This window comes from Trachurus trachurus (genome assembly GCF_905171665.1).
Source record: "Trachurus trachurus genome assembly, chromosome: 6".
NCBI lineage: Eukaryota > Metazoa > Chordata > Actinopteri > Carangiformes > Carangidae > Trachurus > Trachurus trachurus.
In genome coordinates, this window is record NC_139897.1 from 19,389,065 (window position 1) to 19,411,281 (window position 22,217).

The 22,217-nt window shown below is 44.1% G+C and overlaps 1 protein-coding gene across 1 annotated transcript in view; it reads right to left on the minus strand.

Moving 5' to 3' along the window:
* abtb2b (ankyrin repeat and BTB (POZ) domain containing 2b) overlaps nucleotides 1–22,217 on the minus strand; it is a 42,563-nt gene that overhangs the window by 16,290 nt on the left and 4,056 nt on the right. The gene's annotated exons all lie outside the window — the stretch shown is intronic.

Here is a 22,217-nt window from a genome sequence, read left to right on the forward strand (position 1 = left end):
AATTTGTTATGCCTTGGTGAAATTAATAGAAAATACTGCCGTTCACTGACACCAAGTTTTTAGGTGGAAAGATCTAGTGTTTCATGTAAATATTTCCAAATACTTTAAATGAAATAAAGTGTGGGACTGAAGGAGGTGATATGAGACAGGATCCCCCTCAAAGCATTTTTATTGTGCACTTTATCAAAAAGACGTGGGAAAGCATTTTCCAATAAACCCCACAGATCAAATTTTTTGCAGTGTACTACATCTACTGACATGACTTTTGGTGTAGCTGCGATCAGTCTAAGACATGCGTGGTATTTCCTCTTCAAATGGACCCTCTGGAGATTCAATAGGCCCAGCCCAGACCAACTGTCTTTGAGACTAAGTCAAAGTGAAATTAAATTAAAAATGTACAATCTCAGTAAGGAGCATCATTTGCCCCCAATTAAAAAAGAAAACAGACAAATTATGATATTGCTGTTAAACACCAGGTTTGCACTTTTATTCTCCCTAACAGCTGAGTCTAATCACAGGCGAGAAGATAACATCACTCTTATATAAACTGAAGATGTCATCCTGTTCTTTCACTGCTGTACCTCCTGTGGATGCTGTTTTCCAGCCAAAATAGATACAAGTTATGACAAGTGAAGGTGAGAACACAGAGTACTATTTTCTTCCCTTTAATACATCTCTGCTGCCTGCTCATTAGTTCTGTCTGAAGTGATATGTAGGAGACGCTATAAGAAGATATGTAAGAAGAACCAGCGTTCTGTGCAGCTAGTTGACCTGGGTGAACACAGCTGCCCAGAGGTTAACCTTTACTTTGGCTTCAGAGTCTGAGAAGAGCTCTCTGCCAAGCCAGAGGAAATGAGTGGGGGGGGGGGGTGTGGGATAGAACAGAGAAATGGAAAGAGGAAAGATCATCGGTGCAGGTTTATGATTTACTTAGTCAGCCTGAGGGGGGGAAATGCTTCCTCATTTCAAACTCTTGCTATTTTCCCAAAAGGGAAAGGATGGGCTACCATCCCTAAAATGACATTCCCATGTGCTTCCGGCAAAAACTGTATTCTCACTGGAATCTATACAAGGGAAAAAAATCCCATCCTTTTACTCGGAAGTCTCATCTTCTCAGCACCCCATGATACAAAAAACACAAGCAAAGAACATAATATTTTATGACTACTGGGTAACCAATAAATGGCTGGATGTGCTTATAGCAAACATAAAGATGGAATAAACTTCCAGATATAAGATTTATATCCAATAAAAATATTCATGCTCTCCACTGCTTTGGTCTAAATTCTAAACCTCCATTAACCATTCACCTGGCACTGCCACTTCCTGGTCTCCTTTGCATTTGTTTTCTGTTTTATATTTCTTTTATGAATTTATTTTATGTACTATTACAATACACTTCCTGTATTATGTGCTCCTAACTTCCTCTCTGTGTATGAAATGTGCTACAATAAATACTCTTATTTTTTTGACAAAGTCACTCCCTCCTATAAACAAAGCAATATCTGGAGGGTAACAATTATATCTTATCCAGATGATCCAACAAGCAATTTTAGAGTTGGAGAGGACGGGCAAGGGTGGAGCTAATGAAACGCTAAACAAGCAGCAGCAGTTGTGATATCAGCAGTCTCTTATTGCACATTGTGTGCTCCATATACTGTACAGTTTGCTGCAGGTGGTGGATTGTCTCATGGGTAAATGTAGTTTTGTGTGTCTGTACTGGCTGTTCGATTGATTTTTTCGTTTATACTGCTGGTTTAATGATCAGGAGCGAAGAATCCATCCAACTGATGACACAGCAGTGCAATTTGCAACATGCTCTCAAGTGTGTTGAAGACAAGTACACAATATTTTACTATAAAACCAATCTATGAGATACAGTGGTCAACTGCAAGCACTAGATGTAAACATTATCCATTCAATGAGAAAAAAAACATTATCAAAGAGAGATTGATTTTTTTTTAATGAGAGTAACAGGCCCCCTGACATGTTGACTGACTCCCAACAAAGAGCTATGCAGAGAAGAAGAGAGTCACTTTACAGCTGTGCTTCATGAATGGAAAACATTGACACAATTAAAAATACGTTCACTCAGGCAGGGTTATGCTGCCAAAGGGAAACCATACAAAACGCACTCCAACTCCATCTACCCCATCCCTCTCTCTCTCTCTCTCTCTCTCTCTCGTACTTTCTCTGGCCCATCTGACTTGTATAATATGTGCTGACTCCCCGTTGCCACACAATGGAAACGGCTGCCTCTAGCAGAGTGCTACTGCTACAAAGAACACGCGCGTCAGACAAACAATCTGTATACAAGCTGCAGCACGTCCCCGTTTGCTCACACAAGCACAAACATAGCCTTACGCTATTGTCTGCATAAAAAAAGTATGCTGGCACTTCTTTGATGTGTCAGGTTTGCTTTCGGCTTTCACCTTGTTAACCATTCCTGCAAATGACATTGAGCGCAGATGAATGTTGTCTGAGCATCTAGAGCATTTTTTAAGACCTTGTGTGAATCTATTTTTCTCCCATTATCATCTGAAGGCCTTGAACAATCCTTTCACATTGCTGCATGCTTCAGGGACCTCTTACCTTATTGTGTTAACTCATACTCTGCATACGCTCCCGAGCCGCCTCACCACCCTTGGTTTATGGCAGCCATAACTACCGTGGCCTCCATGACAGACAACTAGGTGTGACTGTATGTGACGTGTAATGTGAATAGCTCGTTCAGAAATGGCTCGGTGCCAACTCATGTCAGGGAGACCCCGTGCCTTTCAAGGTGTTAAGAGCCATTTTAAGAGATACCGTCTCATTAGTTTGGTTGAGAGTGTGTGAAATAATGAATCCGTTAGTGGACGTGTCTGAGCGCTGGTGTGCAAATTAACATAGCTATTTGGACTCCCTGCAGTGTGATTCCCCAAGAACCTCACATTGACGTCTTTTAGTCTTTAAAAAAAACAAAAAAACATCCAAAATAGAGACCTAATGATAGACTAATTAAGCCAATGTAATGAGCTGGTCTAAAGCAGTTCAGTAATTGTTGAAGCACAGCTCTCCTCTTTTGTTTTGTATAGTCAAATAAGGAAATAAAACTATTTTGGAGGAAACTAAACAGCAGCAGCTCAGAGAACACTTTTTTTTTTTTTTTTTTTTACTTCTTTACAAAGGCAAACATGTCAAAAAGGCACTGATTTGACACTTCCTGGAGTTTCTTTTATCATTATCAGCCTATATTTAGCATGCTTTAAATAGACTGGTCTCAAAGAGAATCAAAATCTTAAGAAATGCTAATACAGTTTGATTCGATTCTGCCATATTCTTTCGAAGCTGTGGCAAATATTCACACACCACCACACTCTCAGCAGTTCCCACAGTCCCACCCCGTGGCTCGCTTCACCGCTGAACCCCAGCCTGCGTCATTTGGGCCTGATGTAGGTCTGCAAGCCAACCAGGGCCTGTCCCCACCATCACCACGAATATCGTGAGCACCGGCAGCTCCAGCACTATATGCATCATTTCTCTCTGGCAGAGGGAGAGGCTGAGGATAAGACGAGGAGGAGGGGATGAGAGTAGAAGCTAAGAGGAGGAGTGGGACTGCGGGTTTCAAGAGCTTTTGGTGGAAGACGAATGAGTCACGCAGAGGAGGGGCTGGGGAAGGAAGACAGGAATATCTGAGACTGTGAGGAGGGTGAGGCAAGGGAAGACAAGTGGCACAAGGGATTCATTCTTTTGCGGCTATTATGGCTTCATTTCTGAGGTTGACCCTGCAAATGCCATGTGGGAATCCCAGCTACAAATCACAGCTGAAACTTACCACAAAGCCTGTGGCAGTCCCCGGCCCATTCAAACTATCTCTCAAAAATCATTACAGCTCCTCCTAGCTCAGCCAAGCTATCACTCACCATGATGTCGGACAGGCTGTCGAAACAAGGTCAGAACTATCCGACAACTACTTTTTGTTATGTCGAAGATTTTTCAGCCGTCACTCTCGGTTAGGTGTCTTTTAGGAGCCACATCACATCATCGCTGTCGGACCAAATTTCAGTCTATTATCATGAAATCATAACAACTTTGAGCATGCCAATAAAATGTGCCAAAAGGAACTGTGAGTTGCAGCTAAAGCAAGCTGCTGCAGTGAACACATCTTTGCCTTCCCCTGCATAACACACCTCTTGTTCTTTGCCACTCTCTGTGGTTTCTCCCACTGTCCCACTATTTGTTCTACATGACTCCAAGTTTGTTTGTTTTTTTTTGGAACATGTGCTTGGTGGCAGCATTAGGGAAATATCTGGGCTTTGGAGGATAATATTGCTTCTCAGGAAATATTAAGATATGAGACACCATGAGTCAAATCTGGATTGCATTTTGAATTTTTAATCTGTTAAGAAACATGTTGGTGATTTCACTAGGAAAAATCTTAACTATGTGTGACTTAGATACATTAATTAAGGTTATATAACTACTTGTGTGCACTGATGAAGTTCTCTGCAAAATAATAAAAAAAGGATTTGGAGAAGTTGATGCTGTATGTATTCTATCTCCGTTTTAGGTTTCACTCGTGTTCCCACCAGCTCAGCCCTGACACGAGCACATTCTTGGACCATAATTGGTCTGTGTGCACATTTGTTTTGTCTACCATAGAGAGTGTGTGAAAGACAGAGGGACATGATCGGCTTTGCTCCTGCTGTATGCTTTCAGTGCGTCGATAGAGAAACTCAAAGACTACAGAGGGTGTGTATGCACATGCACAGACACACACATAAGTGAACACCTGTCTTGCCTCCTTTAACAGCCTCTTCATTCATTAAAGCATGGATAGATCAGAGAGCCGGCGAAAGAGCGCCTCAAAGCCACATCCCCTACCCAGAAAGGAGCTCTCATTCTGGGCCAGGAGGCTAGAAACTTGTGCCTGTGTGGAGGCTGCAGGGCGGACAGTCACACAATAGTACACTGTTTGACAGAGCTGTTATTGGGTGTGTATCACCCCCACAGTCTCCTGATCTCCTCCATCTTCCAGAGAGTGTGCCTTTCACACTACAAAAGACACACACATGGTCACACTTCATTTCATGTCACTGGAATCCGTGGGCCAGATGTGATCCTTCACTCACCGACCGGGCCTCTTGTTTTCCACTGTTAAAAAGGCTCAAAACACCTGTTTTTCACACATCCAACACTCACCCACACATTCTTAACCCTGTTTTACAGATTGTGTGCCACACACAGGCCTTCTGTTAGAGGAACCGAGCATGACCTGTGACAAGGTAACTGTGAAATCGATGAATAGACTTGATTATCATTGATGAACCCGAGGAATCAGCTTCACTCAGAAGTGTTTACAGCAGAGTTTCAGCACACAGGGTTAAAAATATCCATGTTTGCTTGTTCTGGTGGACCCTCCTCCTGATCCCTGTCCAAACAGACTCTCAGTGGAACAGAGGGGCATTTACAAGCTTGAAGTGGTCTAATAGTATTTGGGCTAAAAATAATCACTCATCTGACAAGCCAGAATATAAGTGCGTCTTTTAAAAATCTAAACTACCTATGTGCAGTAGGGAGCAGACAGAGAAGCATTCATAAGCCAAAGCTGCTTACATTTACATTTTTAGTGACCATTCACTTGAATATGTGTGTCCAAATCTAGATGTTTCTGATTTAAAAGCCTTAAAAAAGTTATTGATCTCTCTCACACAAATGCCTGTCACTGCCTGATAAATCACAGACCTTGATAGACAAGTGAAGTGGGGTCTGGTCGACTCAACACTGCTCGACACCTCTTGACCCCCGGCTGCAGCGGGTCACGGGTCAGAGGTGGTGCTCAGCTGGGGCTAAAAGAGGAAGTAACCCTATCAGCTGTGTAAAAAGGGGGCTTCCTCAAGTCGCTGAGTGAGAACACCCACACACATCATTAATCACTGCAAGGCCCACACTTAGCTGGAAGGAGAGGAAAGTCTCTATATTTGGTGAATGTGAATGATGTGAATTTTAAGCGCCTGATCTGCCTGTTGTTCTCAGACTCTTGCTGTTTTCCAGTGTAAGACGTCTGACTTGTTAACATGTTTTCTAGGGAAGTAAAAAAAAAACACGCAGAGGGTAAAACTACAATTTGAAAGTTGGAAATCTACCTCCTGCCTGTAAGCTGAAAGTAAGACTTTTTGATCTGTCTGCTGTTAGAAGCCCACCAGGAATCCCAGGGTGCAAAGCCACTAAGATTAGATCTGAACCTCCATCCAGGCTGTACTGAATCCTGGAAAAGAGAGAGCTAAGCGGGTTTCAGAAGGTTTTATGACATTCAAACATTACAGTGTAAACCTATACAGAAATATAAAGCTGTTACTATATCCATGAGCTACCAACCATTTCCTGCTCATTTGGAAAGTTCAGCAAGATCGATAAAATACCTAGAATCACATTAAATGGTCATGTGTAAATCTGTGGGGCTCAAACTCACGCAAATGTGTAAAACATTTTACAATGAAGCTGTAAATGTGGTCTGCAATAACATACTTACCACCACTGCCACCCCAAACAAACACACACACAGACATAAATAAGGAGTGGTAGGATTTGAGAGGGCTGGCTTTGGTTTCCTACAGCCTTGAAAAATATCGCCATTAGCTCCTCTACACAGCTAACCCTAATCCTGAACATGACTTCAGCCCTCTCCCCCTCATCCTCTCTCCTCCTTTACTCTCGTTCTTTCTCTCTCTCTAATCATGTTTTATATTTTAAATTCCGGGGCCAACTGCGGTGCCTGTGGCTATCTAGTCTAATTCAGCATTCCCCGTTTCCATATGTGACGCCACTTGTGCAGCAATGGGACGGTATATAGCTCCATTACTGGATGACATAGTTTTATAGATTTCCCTGGCTTATTGAACAGCACTGGGACTGCATATACAATACTGTATAGGAGTCTGGTTTTGTTTTCTCTAATGACACAGGACATCGGATATTACACACATCCACATAAACATCTAACCTCAAATCCACCCTCTCATAATTAAATCCACTTTTACTACTGAGATGATGTCACCATCCAAAACACAGCTATGTGTGTTTGACAAATAAGTAAAATCAGAAAGGCAAAATGTGTAACGGTGACACAACATATACACCTTTGTTGAGAGAACAATCCTCATTAGTGTCAACGGCTCCCTCACCACACTATGACCCCGGCAAAGACCGGACCTTATTGGCTGGAGCGGATCAAGGGCTGTTTTATTCACCCTCCTTAACCAGGAACAGTTAACCTCCCTTTTAAAGAACAAGCTGCCCTCTATTCAGCTCCCTGACAAATAACACTATGGGCAGCGAGATAGGCAAAGGAGCACAAAGTGTGTATGCAAGTGTGTGTTTGCACTAATTGCTCTCACTCTGTGTGTGTGATCAGCTCATTTTCTCTCAGCTGGACCGTCTGGGGAGCAAAGACAGAGAGCCAGTCAGTTTGGATGGCGGACAACACGCTCATTGAGCAAAAGGCGTCGTGAACCCGAACTCTAGATCGTCGTCATTCTCACTAAGTCAGTTAATCACTGTACTGAAGACTGAGTTGGAAATTCATTTCAGGAGAGGAAAATCCAGCAAAGTTAAAGCATCAGTGGCCAGTTGGCTGCATGGATCTATCACTTCTCTGAGTGAACGAGATGCACGAAAACACTTCTTCTGAGACTGAGGAGTGACGTATGTTTGAAACCACTTAGCGGCGAGTAAACATGAACCTTGCCCATTTGTTGGTGTTCAGATATTAAATCTTGTCATTGTGACATCAAACTGTTTCAGCCTTGTAAACTTACAGACCATCTCATTCATTAGTTTTGTCATTGATATAAACCTTCACACCGTGGCGCCTTTTAAAATTCACATTGAGACTGAAATAACCTCAGCGTTCGACACTTGTGTGTCTGTGCTGCACAGAGACGCGTGTGACACCGTTTCATTATCACTTCAACACCTGCTGGAAGAACATCCATAAAAAGCACCTTGTGACTCATCATTACTTATTAGATTGAGCTTCGAACTTTTTAACAGCTCAACTATAGCTCTTTCATTCCTTCTGTCCTCCACAGTTTTTCAATTACACACTAAACTGAGCATTCACATATTAGCATTAATTACACCCTGTTCCCTCCAGAGTGTCATCCACACACAGATACAGGTTGTTGACTTTCAAAAGCTTCAGAGGATGCTAATTCACTGCACCAAATCCTTCCCTGACTGTTCAGAAATAAACTTTTTCCAGCTGCAGCACGGTTCTCACAGTCCAACAAGCAGTTTTGATAGAGCGACTTAGGAGTTTGACGTTTCAAAGAACTGGATCCAAATTCCCCCTTGTAAATCTAAAGCAGCTTTCTGCTGATTAACATTCCGCGTTGGGCTGGGTAGAGAGCAAAATCATGGCACACAGCGCAGTGAGTCAAATTGGGGGAAAAAAAACAAGGGTGGGGGAAGGGTGGATGGATTATGATTACGAGTGGAGGTTCACTAACTCTTTCAATCACTCCTTTCCTCCTTTCTCCCCTTCTTTCTCTTTCTCTCTCTCCCTCTCTCTCTCGTAGCTGAAAACTAAATCTTTGGACTTACAGCAGAGTGGAAAAGAAGCTCAGGAAAAGGAAAACCACTTTCTGGGCAGCCACCGATTGTTGTTCACTCACATAAAAATATAGTAAGTGTGTGGTACAGTATTATTTTGTGTGTGTGTGTCTGTAATATAAGGTGTGGCCTATGTGTTTGCATCAGCTACAGACAGCGGTGGAAGGCGCACTCAGAGCCTCTCGAGTTACTAGCAGTAACACAATTTAAAAAGTGCTTCATCTTAGTTTAGGCGCTGAAACCTGCACAATGCGATCGAAAAAACAATAGAGACTCCATATTCCATTTATAGACACGGCAACACTATTCGAAGAGCGTTGCTGCATTAACATACTTGGTACCATGTTCCAATTAAAGTTGCATTAGGAAATAGAAACCACCCGCAGACTCATTCCATCCAATATATAGATAAATAGTGAGGTTGACTTTGCATCATATTTCATGGGCATTACAACAGCCAGAATATATGGCAAGAATATGGCAGAATCGAACCCATCAGCCAGAGACACAGCAGTGGACAGTGAATGGAGGCGAGCTTTGTTCAAAAGGTCCATGGCTCTTTTGTCTGCAGTAATGAGTGGGGCTGGGCCTTTTACAGCTGTCTGACTCATCTGCTGCCAATGACACTGTTGACAGAAACTGTCCTCACTGTGAAAGACAGAGGAGAGGTGAGGTGTGATCTCGATGGTGGGAGGCAGGGATGGAGGGTCTGCATAGTGGTGGTAACGCCATACAATTAGTCAGGAAATCAATGGTACTGATGGAACATATAAATCAATGGGACCACCCAACCTCAGACAGACATGATGACATTCTGAGAAATGTGCCCAGTGCAGTTTGACCACACACACACACACACACACATCGGCACAAAATAAAATAATGGTATGCACCGGGCATTGAGGTGTCATCACGTACACAAATCATGTGGCCATGTGTAAGTGTCGCAGATGACAGCAGCTCTAAATATTCAGTGTGTTTGTGACCTGGGTGTGTTAGGGACCTGCGGGGCGTGGCGAGATGTCCACCTCTTTAGTACGAGGCAGTAAACTACCTCCAACCAGACCAGTCACCTCTTTCAACCGGCTGTATGACCCATCTGACACCCGAGGGGGGGCTTTACAGCTCACCCCTGACCCTCACACACACCCTGTACACACCCTCCACACACACACACACACACACACACACACACACACACACACTCAAGTTTAAGGCGTGTCCAGACCTCAAAAGGAGCCTGTGAAAAAAAAAAAAAAGGGACCATCCTCTTATGCAGTTATTTCACCTCCTGAACCTCAGCCCATCACACCCACAAAGCAACACTTACAAATACAAAGTCACACACTCAGACTCATGCCAACCTCCTCTATGTCCATGTGGTGGTCAGCACTATAGGGCACACTAAAAGTTTAACAAAGCCTTATTGTGTTCATGTTATCACTAAACAAGTGCACACACACACTTACTTACAGCATAATAGCTAAGGACAAGAGGATCAGGACCTCCCCAGTGTGTCACAAGCAGAATATAAAAAGGGTTGCAAGGATGACAAAACTACATCTTCGGTGGATTCCATTATTTAATTCTTCTGCATTTCTCAGTTCTTTCCGTTCCTTTTTTCCTTGTCTCAAACTCTGAGAAATGAATTCACTTTGTTTCAACTCACAGACTCAGGCGACCTTTGATGAGAGTTTGAAAGAAGGCTTGTGTTAACCACAGCAAAGCATAGCACACTCCCAGTGGAGGATGTTCGAGCGCAGTCACAGAGCCATCCATGTTGACTCTGAACGCTCAGACTGATAAAATTATCACTTTCCTCTCTTTCCTTTTCCTGGAAAAGATGATTGTGCTAATGGGAATGTCTCCAAACTTGTTTGCACACTTGCTGGGGAGGAAGCAAACTGTGGATAAAACGAGTCGAGTGCATATACAACACATGAGTCTACTGAAAGTAAAAACCAACACTTGAAAGAACAGAAGATAGGAGAGCGGTGCCAATGTATTTATGTGAGACTAATTGTGAGTGCTTATTTTGGCAGACAGTCAAAATAAAAAACACAGGAATGTAGCTCTAGTTGTTTTGGATTGATGGGCAGATATCAGAGTGTGAGCTTACATAAATCTTTTATAACATTTTGAAGTTCTGTCCTTCAGCTTGGGGAAGGCCACAGCTATAACCTTGCTGTGGAATTGCTCCATACAGGTACCCATCACCCCACGTCATCGCTGTTGTCGTCTGACAGCTCCGATACTGAACAAGCCACATACACGGTGTGATGAGTGCTTGCTGCTTCCTCTCTGCAGGGGGCACCTGCTCACACATTCCTCAGCCCTGGCACAGCAGCAACACAAATAAAGTTGTGGGAGGTGAGCGTGAGCGTGCGTGTGCGTGTGCGTATGCACAATGAGCGCGGTGTGTTTGTTTCAATGTGTGTTCCCAGCTGTTGCCTTTACAGGTGCTACAGACAGGCTTGACTCACTGTGTGTCATTGAAACCACTTTATAAGGTCATCGCAACAACTTCTGACAGGTTTAATCCAACTTTTTTTTTTTATGTGTCTGCCTGTGATTATGTGCGTGTGCATGTGTGTTTGGCAGGCCATAGGAGGATACTGCTCCGCAGGTCTCTGTGGACCACCCACTGAAGCCCCCTTCTCTCAGCAGCAGATGGAAAAAGAAAGACAAGGATCACAGACAAGGAGACATACCACCTCAAGAGAGACTCTTTCTGTTCTCGATTGCTGCTTCCTTCCATCCCATCATATCATAACTATAAAACCAGAGCACTTTTACAAACAGAGCACTTCCAGAAGTACGAGCAATATCAAAGCCAAAGGCCATTTGCCTTTTAACTGCTAAGGAAGCTGGGCAGTTCTCATGAGCGTGTGCATAAAGGGGTGTGTGTGTGTGTGTGTGTGTGTGTGTGTGTGTGTGTGTGTGTGTGTGTGTGTGTGTGTGTGTGTGTTAATGCATTTCTTCCTGAGTATTAGAGAAGACCCGGTCAATTCACTTCAACTGACTGTTCCCACAATGCTTCCCAAAGCCACAATGACTAAATAATAGCTGACAGACCTTAAGCGCTTCCTAACTCACAGAAACTCACACCCTGGCACACACACATGTACATTTTAGACTGGCCACATTGTAGCCTATATTACCCATTACACCCCTTTTTTACAGAAATTAATAAAAAAAAAAACCTAGCTTGGCAGGAAACAACCGATAAATCGCCATGAACGACACACACTTCTAGACTGTTTAACAATGTGAACAAAATCAGGGAACGGGGGAATATGGGGGGGAAAAAAAGTTTCCAGATTGTTGTATGGTCGACCAAGTCAGACTTGTAATATGTGCTGAGTGTCAGGCTCCAACCACCGTGGGTATTGTTGGTAAATCATGACTGGAGAGAGAGGTGCTAGCCACATCCTGACCACACACACTAAAACACACAAACCCCTCTACCCTTCCCAGTGGGACCCAACTGCCCAGCACACACCCTGAAAAGGAGTGGGCTGCATGTGTGCGTGTGGGGGTGTGTGAGTGCTTTAAAGGAATGTTTGTGAGCAACAGATTGGGGGCGAGGACTATTCTTGAACGCACTCAAACAGCTCCTGAGCAAACACCAGACTGAGTGACAAATCTGTTTTCATTCTCCTTTTTCCCACTGTAGGGTCCATCTGGGTGGGTTGGTGATAGCTGAGCATGTGTGCAGGTCCAACAACGCCCCCATCCCCCACCCCTCTGTATTTTGTACAGTATGACACATTGTCACTTCACACGATCATGTTCTGCCCCAATCCTTCTCCCTTTCTTATTCCTGTCCTCACTTTTAGCTCTTGTACTTCCTGCCCCGTTCCAAGATAAACAGCCCCTGCTTTGCCCGCTTGGGTAACCCTATAACCACGAATGGCTAGACAGACAGGAGAAGCTCGTGGGATATTTCATTCAACTGCTAGCCAAGTGTTCAGAGTTGGGGTTTGGACAACTCAAAGCCTTAAGCTTTGGAACACACACACATATACACACACACACACACACACACACACACATTGTTTCCCTACCATGGGACAACTCCCATTCTCCAATTTCAGCCTGTGAAGTCTCAGAAGCCATTGCAAAAACTGCAGGGTGATAATTAGCTACGTTTTACCTTGTGCCACTTGGGAGAAACATAAAACACACACACACACACAATAATGATGATGGGAAAAAGCTGGGAATCCCTTGTGTTGAGAAACAATTCAGCATGAAGACAGTAATGGGGTTTCAAGAAGGAATTGGAAAGAAGAAGACTTCTTTCGTCCCCTGCTGAAAGCCCGGGCGAGCCAGCCATCATCCTACAAACGCGATACCCAGAGATTATTGCACACATTTTAAAATCGAGCTCCCGTTGTGTGTGAGTGTGTGTAATAATGATGCCTTCCCCAGCCGTCGTCTCCAAGTTCCAGGTTCCCAGAAGCCTTGCTAAAACAGCAGCCCTGTGCAGGAGGTCTCTGGCTGACCCTTGCCCAGAAGAGACCTGGCAGAATGCAAGAGACACAACTGCTGAGCTGAGCGAAAAAGAGGCGGAAGCTGCTAGAGAAAGTTTGGAAGATAGTCGATTGGGGGTGGGAGGCGAGTCTTCCTCTGATTTGATTTTCAGACTGTGGTGACACATTAAACCAGTTTGCAGACATGCACACACTCATACCCGACAAAGATAGCCTGAACGGACAGCCAAACAGCATTAGATGGAGAGTTTCATGCAAATGCACAAGCCAGGGCATGAATAGTACTTGACCTCATTGTGCAAGCCAGCTAACTGCTGACCTCACCACTCTCTAGCTACCAACACAAGTTGGTCAGAGGGTAATTATGGCCTTCAGAGCAGAAATGCACTAGAGCCAAGAACCACTAGGCAGGTTCATTTCTTGCTCTGTGATTTTTTCTTCCTCTCTGTGCTTGTCATTGTCCCCGACTCCTGCCTTTCCTTTTCCACTTCGCTCTGCTCCCTGTCTGCATTCCTCTCAGCTCTGAGCAAGGTAGATACATTAGACCTACTTTCATCCCCTAGGGCCTTAATCGCCATGTTAAACCATTTTAAAAACACATTTAATAACACTTCTCTCCTCTGCTGGAAAGGTTAACTTAACAGTGTAGGGTGCCACACCATGTAAAACTCGTTTTAAAAATTGAAGGGGCTCTATCTCTTCTCTATCCAACTATAGTTATGGAATTCATATGCAAATGCTTGCATAGAGACATACAAACATCTGTCCTTCACCCACTCAACTGTCTCATGCACACATGTGCAAAATATTATGTTATTGGTGTCCTCATGCTCCCCTCTGCAGGAGCTGATGATGGCATTTCAAGACTTGTGTGCGGAACACTGGGAGCAGCAAAAAGAGCTGGAGCTTTAGGGAGGTTTCCATGGGGTCAGGACAAGAAGAGGGGCCCCCTGCTAAAGTTTGTCTCTACCAGCATGGGGCTGGAGCTGATAACTATCCATCCAGACAAAATGAATGTCAAGAATCTGTTTTCCTTTATCTCTTACCCACTGCGAACATCACACAGACATCCTAATGAGCTTAAGAAGCACTAGCTGTCACACCTCCATCTAGGAAAACGGCCCATTCCTGTCCATCTTTGTCTGTCTGTTTGAAAGTTATCAGTCTGTGTGTCTATCTCAAGTGATTTTGATTGTCTTGGGCAAGTGCAGCTCTGTGTGTGTGTGTGTTATCTTTGTCCATTCGGACACCGACATTGAGAGACAATGTTATCAGAGCCACAGAGACACATCAAGACATCTCCTTCCTGCGTCTTCACGTGCAGGCTTGCCTCTCTCTCAACTCGCTCCATTGTTCTCCTGACATCAGACCTGTGCTGTGGATCCTATCTGCAGACCCTCTGTCAAAACAAAGCCCTTCAGCGAAACTAAATAAAACAGTCAGTGGATGAAAGCTGTGCTCCGCTCACTTCGCAGTTTTGGCCCGTGCTTGGCCGACCCTGCTGGGTGGGTGTTGCAGTATTTATGACTCGCTGACCCTCAGGGTCTGACTCCCCCACCCCCTTCATCCACCTTAAACTCCTGACACATCTGCCCCTTTCAGCCCCATCATGCAGACACACACCCCTTCTTAGCACCTGACTGGATTGCTTAAAGGCTCCTTCTGTGGCTCGCAGAGTTTCTCGCCCCAAAGCGCACTATTAGGCAAAGACAAAGCATGGAATTGTTGGGTGTGTTTAGTTAATAACAGAAAGGTGTGATGATCTCTCCCACTTCACAGCTTCCTCCCTCTTAACCTCTGTCAGATTGAATGCTTGGCTGGGTCTTAGATGTACATTAGATATTTAACTACTCTCGGATCGCCCTTGAGAGTGGCTGAACAATGCCTTTTAACAGAAGTACCATAAGGCCAGGGCACTGACACGTGAACACATGTATGTATGCGTACAATGTGCGCACTTGTATGTGCGGACTGTTACCTAATTTTAAACAATTATGATGGAAATAATGAGAACGTTTGTTCAGTATAGGGCTGAAATCAGTCACACTTTTGTCTACAGGGCACATGGGTGGAACAAATGTCTAATCCTAGCATGTTTAATAATCCCATAGGGTTTACATGGAGTTAAACAGAATCTGGTTTGATGAGATGATGAACGTGTTGGCATTGTAACTGTTTTTTGGAGGCTGCGTTTTGCCCTTTGAGGTGGAAAAGAGTGTGTGTGTGTGTGTGTGTGTGGGGGGGGGGGGGGGGGGGGGGGCATAGAGGGGGTGCTCTGTGCCTGGCTTAACCCGCGCTCTGTTTAACTGCTGTCTGACTGACTTCCTCTGCAGCCTCCACTCCTCTGCATAGGCAGGGACACACTTACCAACGAGAAGTCACTTGAGATATTAATAGTCCAATTCATATAGTCACAAATTATGTACTGCAGACACGAGGCACTGCATGCCAAAAGAGAGAGAAAAAAAAAACACAGATGCACGCATCTTTTGAAGAGAAGTATCTACACATCCTGTTTGACACAAGATGAACAAAAGGAAATTCCATTTCTCAGAACGCGCTCAAAGAAGGCGTCCTTTCATCAGTGTGGCATTCCACCACACACACGCCACCCCGTTCCCTCCTCTATAACTTCACCCTCGGACCCTCTATTGCTCAATAGGCAGATTATCTCTGTGCTGTTGAGAGAGGAAACTTGGCCACCAATCGCTCGAGTGTATTCTGTCCAGCACTGTCTGTGACCCTGCAGTGACACACAGATGGCCAGCACAATACAGATTTTACACAGAGACAGAGGGAGAGAGAAAGAGACACAGAGGGAGGTGGATGAATAGACGCGGGGTCCACACATGCACACAGTTATACACAGATGTAGCCCAAATTAGTGGAGATCATACTCAAAGAAAAATATTCTCTACAGACGCACAGTAACACAAACACAGTCAGGTCAGCTCTTGATTAGCGCAGCAGCTGTACACGTGGGCAATCGGCTTTTCCCCACCACAGAAACATCGACACAAGTCCAAACATACTCCCCAGCACTCAAAGGGAACGCGCAGACGTGGTGATTGTGTGATAAGGGGGCTCTTAAGTTTGCAGCACAAATACAGGCCAACTGATGATGATTGTTCCAGCTCTGCAAGCATGCCCCTAAACATCATCTAAATGTTTATCCACACCTAGCGCCTTAAATCACAGTGAGTAGCAGCAGCAGGGATTCTTAACATCACACACCCCCATCTCACTAAATACGCTTGGTTACGATCTTTCCCTAGAAAAACACATCATCTTTTTGTTACCTATGAGCTATAAATGGTTTGTTTTAGTTCCAGGGAGAAGTCCACATGTGGTGGATGTGCTGTGCAGATCTTATCGAAAGAAAGGGACCAAAGGCTACGGCCGAGGGTGTCCTGTCTTGACAGAGTCTGTTTTCCTGTGCCCACATGTGTTCTCCATATGGCCCTCGCTCTAAATGTGCTCCTTCCCTCCACTAACCACGAGGGACTTCCAGGAAGCCTTACTGTACATGGTTTTGGGTTTAAATATGCTGCGTGCGCTGCTGTGGCTCTGTTAATGACCATGTGTCTGACTGGATGACCTTGACCCAACAGGTGATGTTTTTAGGAGATGGCACTGGTTATGGGGGTTGCAAATGGAAAAGCTTTGGAAACTAAAACTGGAATGCAAGCTGGGTGTTGTGGCAAAAAAAGGGAGAGCACAGAGTTCTAAAGTTGAGGACCAGAGTCAGCGATTGTGATCAATGTGGGTTAAGAAGAACCAACAACAACACTGGAAAGACAGATAAAAAGTAGTGAGTCAAAAAGCACAGTGGGGGGGCTGATAACCAGGTTTGATGGAGCATAACACTCACATCACACTGACTTCAATCCATGGCTATCAGCACAATTTTTGGGGGGAGGAGGGGTTATGTTTTCCTGTGATGTGGGCATAAAGAGATTAAGCCACTGAGTCTTGATGTTTACGTGTGTGTGTTGCTGCTGACGAAGCTGCAGGCTTGACGCACAAACAAACACATTCCAGCGTCAGACGATGAGGAGAGGCGAGACACAGAGAGAGAGAGAGACGGGCGGGTGGTTAGAGGAAGAGGAGGAGAGCGGTAATGAGCATTATTATAGTAGCAGTGAAAGCTAATTGGGAACCTGCTGCATCCATTCCTGTTACTGGAAAGTCGGTGGGAAAAAAAAGTAAAGTAGTCTCAGTGCTTTTAATCCAAAGAGAGTGACTCCTCCCTGGGTCTGGTCAAACAGGAGGACAAGACATCCGCACATCTCCATCTCCATCAAATCTCAGCGGATGTCTCTGTTAACTGCCACTCCATCAACCTTCAATCAAGCATGCTGACAGGAATGCAACGCCGGGCCAAAACACACACCGCCATGCTGTCCTTTTCAAAGGCACAGATGCCATCAGTGTCACAGTCTAGCAGCATGACATCAAAGAAAAAAGAAAAAAAAACATGAAGAAATGTCATAGGCTAAGGTGGCCTGCTTGTCACTGAAGGGCACGAAACGTGCGTGCATGCACACACACAAACACACACGCACCTCAGTTAACCTGTTGGGATGGGCACTTTGCCGACAGAAACTGGCACACTCACCAACAAGCATGTCATAAAATCTGCTTTTACTTTTCCGTTCTCCTCCTTTTTCTTTTTCACTCCCTTTCTCTCTCTCTCTCTCTCTGTCTCTCTCCAACTGCTCCCTGTGGAAAATTGGCCGGCTGTTTGGGGTGCTGAAGAAAAGGCTGTGAAACATCATGCAAGCTGTAAAATATTGTTCAACCTGTTGGAGATGGTCTGTGAGGCAGGACCTGACTGGAAGGAGCAGGTATACTGCAAGAAGTACTTCAGTTATTTCTACTTTGAAAAAGAACTCTTGGCCCTAAAACCAAACTGGGAGGTGGTTGCCAGTAACGAAGCAGGAATGGAGGTCCTTAACAGAGTGTCTCTGTCTAGTGTCTATCAATAGTGTTTTCTTACCCCACCCTATGTACACTCACAACCCTGGTAGTCACGCAAGTCCGGAGTGAAAGCATCTTCTTCTCTTTGTCCGCACTATCGCAGTGTGTGTCTATATTTGTCTGTGTATTTGTGTACCAGGGGCAGTGTACCAATACATTTTTTTAAAAGTCTTACGTTTCATGGGCTGGTGCTTGTGTGTACAGTATGTCACCTAGAGTTATGTTGAATCGAACAATGCAACGCACCCACCTTGTGTCTATCTTAAATATAAGAAATCAATGTCATCATAAATAATGTACACCTATATGTAAATAAATAACATTGGATGTACGCACTGCTGAAAAAAGAAAGGCGAACAGAGAAGGATGGAGTCGTGTGTGCAACAAAGTGTCTACAGACAAGTGTGTTTGCTTTTCCAGTGCAATATATCTGAGACTCCACACACTGCCGCTCTGACTCCACTGGACAAAGAGGTCACTGACAGCATCACAAAAAGCTCCCTCTTCCAGCCCGTTTACAAAAAGTAAACTTGAAAGGAAAAAGAAAAAAAATCATCACTTTCCTCACTTGGCTGAGGAACATCCAAAAGAAGCTGTGTCCTTTTTTTTTTTTTAGGAGTCGGCAATGGGAAATGGCCCTCCCTTTGGCACACACGCATGCATACACAGGAGCAATTCCACACACATACACACAAACTCGTCTTGAGCTGCTGCAGAGATCTGGCTCTGGCCGACCTGGCTTCACAGATCCCAATCAGAGAGGATATGTGGGATTGCAGCTCCATCGCTCCCTCAAACGCTTTCTATCTCTCCATGGCTCCATCCAGCCAAGTCCGTATGACTCCAGCAGATTTCACCAGAGAACACAGCAAGGGGTTATTATATCCAGTCCCCAGTCAGACAAATCTGTTTCCACTTAGAGTACACACTCCCTGGTCCTAATCTACACCCCTCCACCGTCACGACCACTGCCACCACCTCCACTACCACCACCAGTCTGCCCATCTGATCTGTTTGTGTGTAATTAAATATTACAACCAAATCAGACACAGGACTGCTCTGTATCAACTGTGAATAACTGGCTTCAGTTGTGCTTGAGCACACATGCGGAGAAAGTGCTGCGTGCCAGCTAATGCGTATTAACAATTAGAAGAACTGTGATGGCTGGCATTGATTTTTTTCAAGGGTAGGATGATTGTTTTTGTGGGGTTTTGTGGTCTGACAAGAGACTCAGAGCGTCCTTCAAAGTTTACTCTGTACAAATGTTTGAAAGCAAAGCAGAACTGATTTGTGCTGCCACAGGCACAGACACAGGCACACTGAAAAGACTGAATGGAGCACTGTGTGTCTTTGCCTTTGTAAACCATAGTTTGTGACACTTAATCAAGCCATCTCCAAAGTTAAATGACTGAGTAAGAGGGTGGTGGAGCTGTGAGATGGATAACGTGGTAGGAGAAATAATAGACCGTCTGTACTTGGCTTATGTCTGGGGTGGTTACAATAAAAGTCTTTTTATTGTAGCAAAGCAGCTTATTATGCCCCTGTGTTTTTGCATTTTAATTCACAGTTACAGTATACACTGAACTGAATATTACACTTACAAAATCCAGGAAGACAGCATCTAAAAATGTGTGTTTTCTTTTATGTCATCAAAATTAAATGTCGGCAAATTTATTTCTGTCTCAGGATGTTTATTTAGTTAAAAACACTTACACCTTGCACAAGCTATTTTGGCATCTTGTCTGCTCCAATGTTATGTAGAGGTCAGACAGGCTGACTTATAGCAGCATGTGTGAGTGGGGGAACAGAAATACGAGCTACTAGGGGCTAAATCTTACATTTAAGATGTAAGATTATAGAGATATCCTCTCCATCACTCTGTCAAGGCTGTAAAGTTAAACAGCATTTTCTCATGCACCTCAGCCTCAGTCTCACTTATTACACCCAGTGTTGAGTCATTATCCGTTATGTTGCCTTCCTAGTTGCTACCTCTTTTTTTCCCCTTTTTCGCTGATGTTGCTATAGTTACTGATTAAGTGGTAAAGACGGACAAAATAAATAAAAATATCTGGTAACCTGCGGCAACCAAGGTCAATATGTTTCAAGAAAGTATAAGCATTGATGGCCGATGCCTGTACTTTCTTTCAATCGATCCTAAAAAGCATCAGCAGTCGGGCCTTCTGACTTACAGTGGGTTACATGAACACCTGCAGGCAAGGTTTAAAACCTGCCCAGGCCCATTCAGGTATGTGTGCATGTTTTTCTCATTTTAATAAAGGAACATCACACTATTCCCTTGTCTGTACATAAAAGTAAATATTGACAAAATGAATGTGTAAAGGAAGTTTTAAACCTGCTACAGATTATATTTATGTGACTGCACATCGGCAGTATGGCCATTAGCTGCGTTGCAAAAATGGGCAACACTTTCTCCTCAGTCCTCAGTCTTGCATATTTTTCTAATGGGAGGCCTTCACTAGTGTAACTGCCACTGACCTTAAGCCTTTGACCTTTGCCACCTAACACTCCGATTTCAAAATCATTATAGCCTCCAACACAGGTGCATGTGGCTGTGCCATCTCCCAAGCCAGACTTCACAGTTGTCCTTTTCAACAAAACCATTACTGCCATCCAGGATATGCACTTAACTGTCGTGGTCCCAGATTCCAACCATCTTCCAGACAGTCATCCCTGCTTCCCTCATCAGCTACAATCCCAACCCAACTCGCAGGACAGACTCCCTCCTTGAACCGCGGCCAGGACTCTGTGGTAATGCATGTGACACGCGGCTGCACATTTTCCAATTTAAACAAGCCAAATAAGCAGTTCATTCTGGACAGAATGAATACCATCCAGGAATGTGATTAGAAAGACTGAAAAAAACAAGTAGCTATTTCGGGGTCTGTATTTGTGTCCATTACCCCTTTTTTCTTGATGTCATCCACATCTTTCTTTGCTTCCTTCTTATCAGTGCTTTACTGTAAACAGTGTTAAGACACATGACTCATGCTGCTGTAATGAAACAGGAGGAGTGAGGCAGGAGATTAAGATAATGACTGTGAAGTTTCAAAGAAGAGAAGAGCAAGTTAAGACAGTGCTGCACACAGGGGAGTAAACAATCCGAAACACGGTTATTTGACTTTCACCTTTTAAATAATCAATTCATTTTATAAAATAAATTTCCTGTGTCAAAGGATGTGAAACCAACTGGATCCAGAACCCATGAAATAGCCAGACAAGTAATTTGTGGTGTCATATCTGTGAAAGCATTACTCATGGTTTTCCAAGAATAGTCTATATAGTATACCCACACAAGTACATTGAAGCACCCACAGTTGAACACACTGAAACACATGTGCGCACCAGCACTCTAATGGGTTAGTGTTTTCACAGCTGGGACAGGACAAGAAGCCAGTGCAAACAGTGAAATGGACCATCAGTGTGTGAGCATGTGCGTAGGTATGTGTGTTTGTGTGCCTGTGTGTGTGTAACCTGAGGTGGTGCATGCACACGCATAACACTCTCACCCAAACATAAATTGCAGTGTTTGGTAATGGATTAACCTATATTATCCACTTAAGCAAATATGACTTAAGGCCTTAACTCTTTCCACACTGGCCTACTGACAGTGCATACAAAGTTAATCTAAATTCATCTGTGTGCAGTTATTCAGGCCAAAACACAGGCTTGGTGTTAAGTCCTGGGCAAATGTGCTGCATGCTGAACACACATGCATCACACAAGGATGAACTTACGTCCATTTCCCCATAATGTCCCGATATGTTTTCCAAAACTGTATTTGATCCCACTCCAGATTTGTGGAGCAGGGAGTGTATTTTCAGAGTGCTGGTTTCCCCATCTGTGTGACCACAGTGCTGGGCCGCTCTCCCTGCATCTTTCTGCCCAGCGTTCCCACGCCTCTTTCTGGGCTAAATACATATTTAGGGAAATACTGAGCAGCAAATCATATGCCCTGTTCTCTCAGGGCACTCAGAACGCATTACTCACTGCCTTTTTTTTTTTTTACTACCTTTATAGACCTGGAGCAGAGAAACGCTGCTCTGTTTTTTGTTAGTACTGGACCAAATCAAAGTTTATCTATCTAGGTAAATTTTGCTGAGCATGAATGCTCTCTTTCAACTGGTT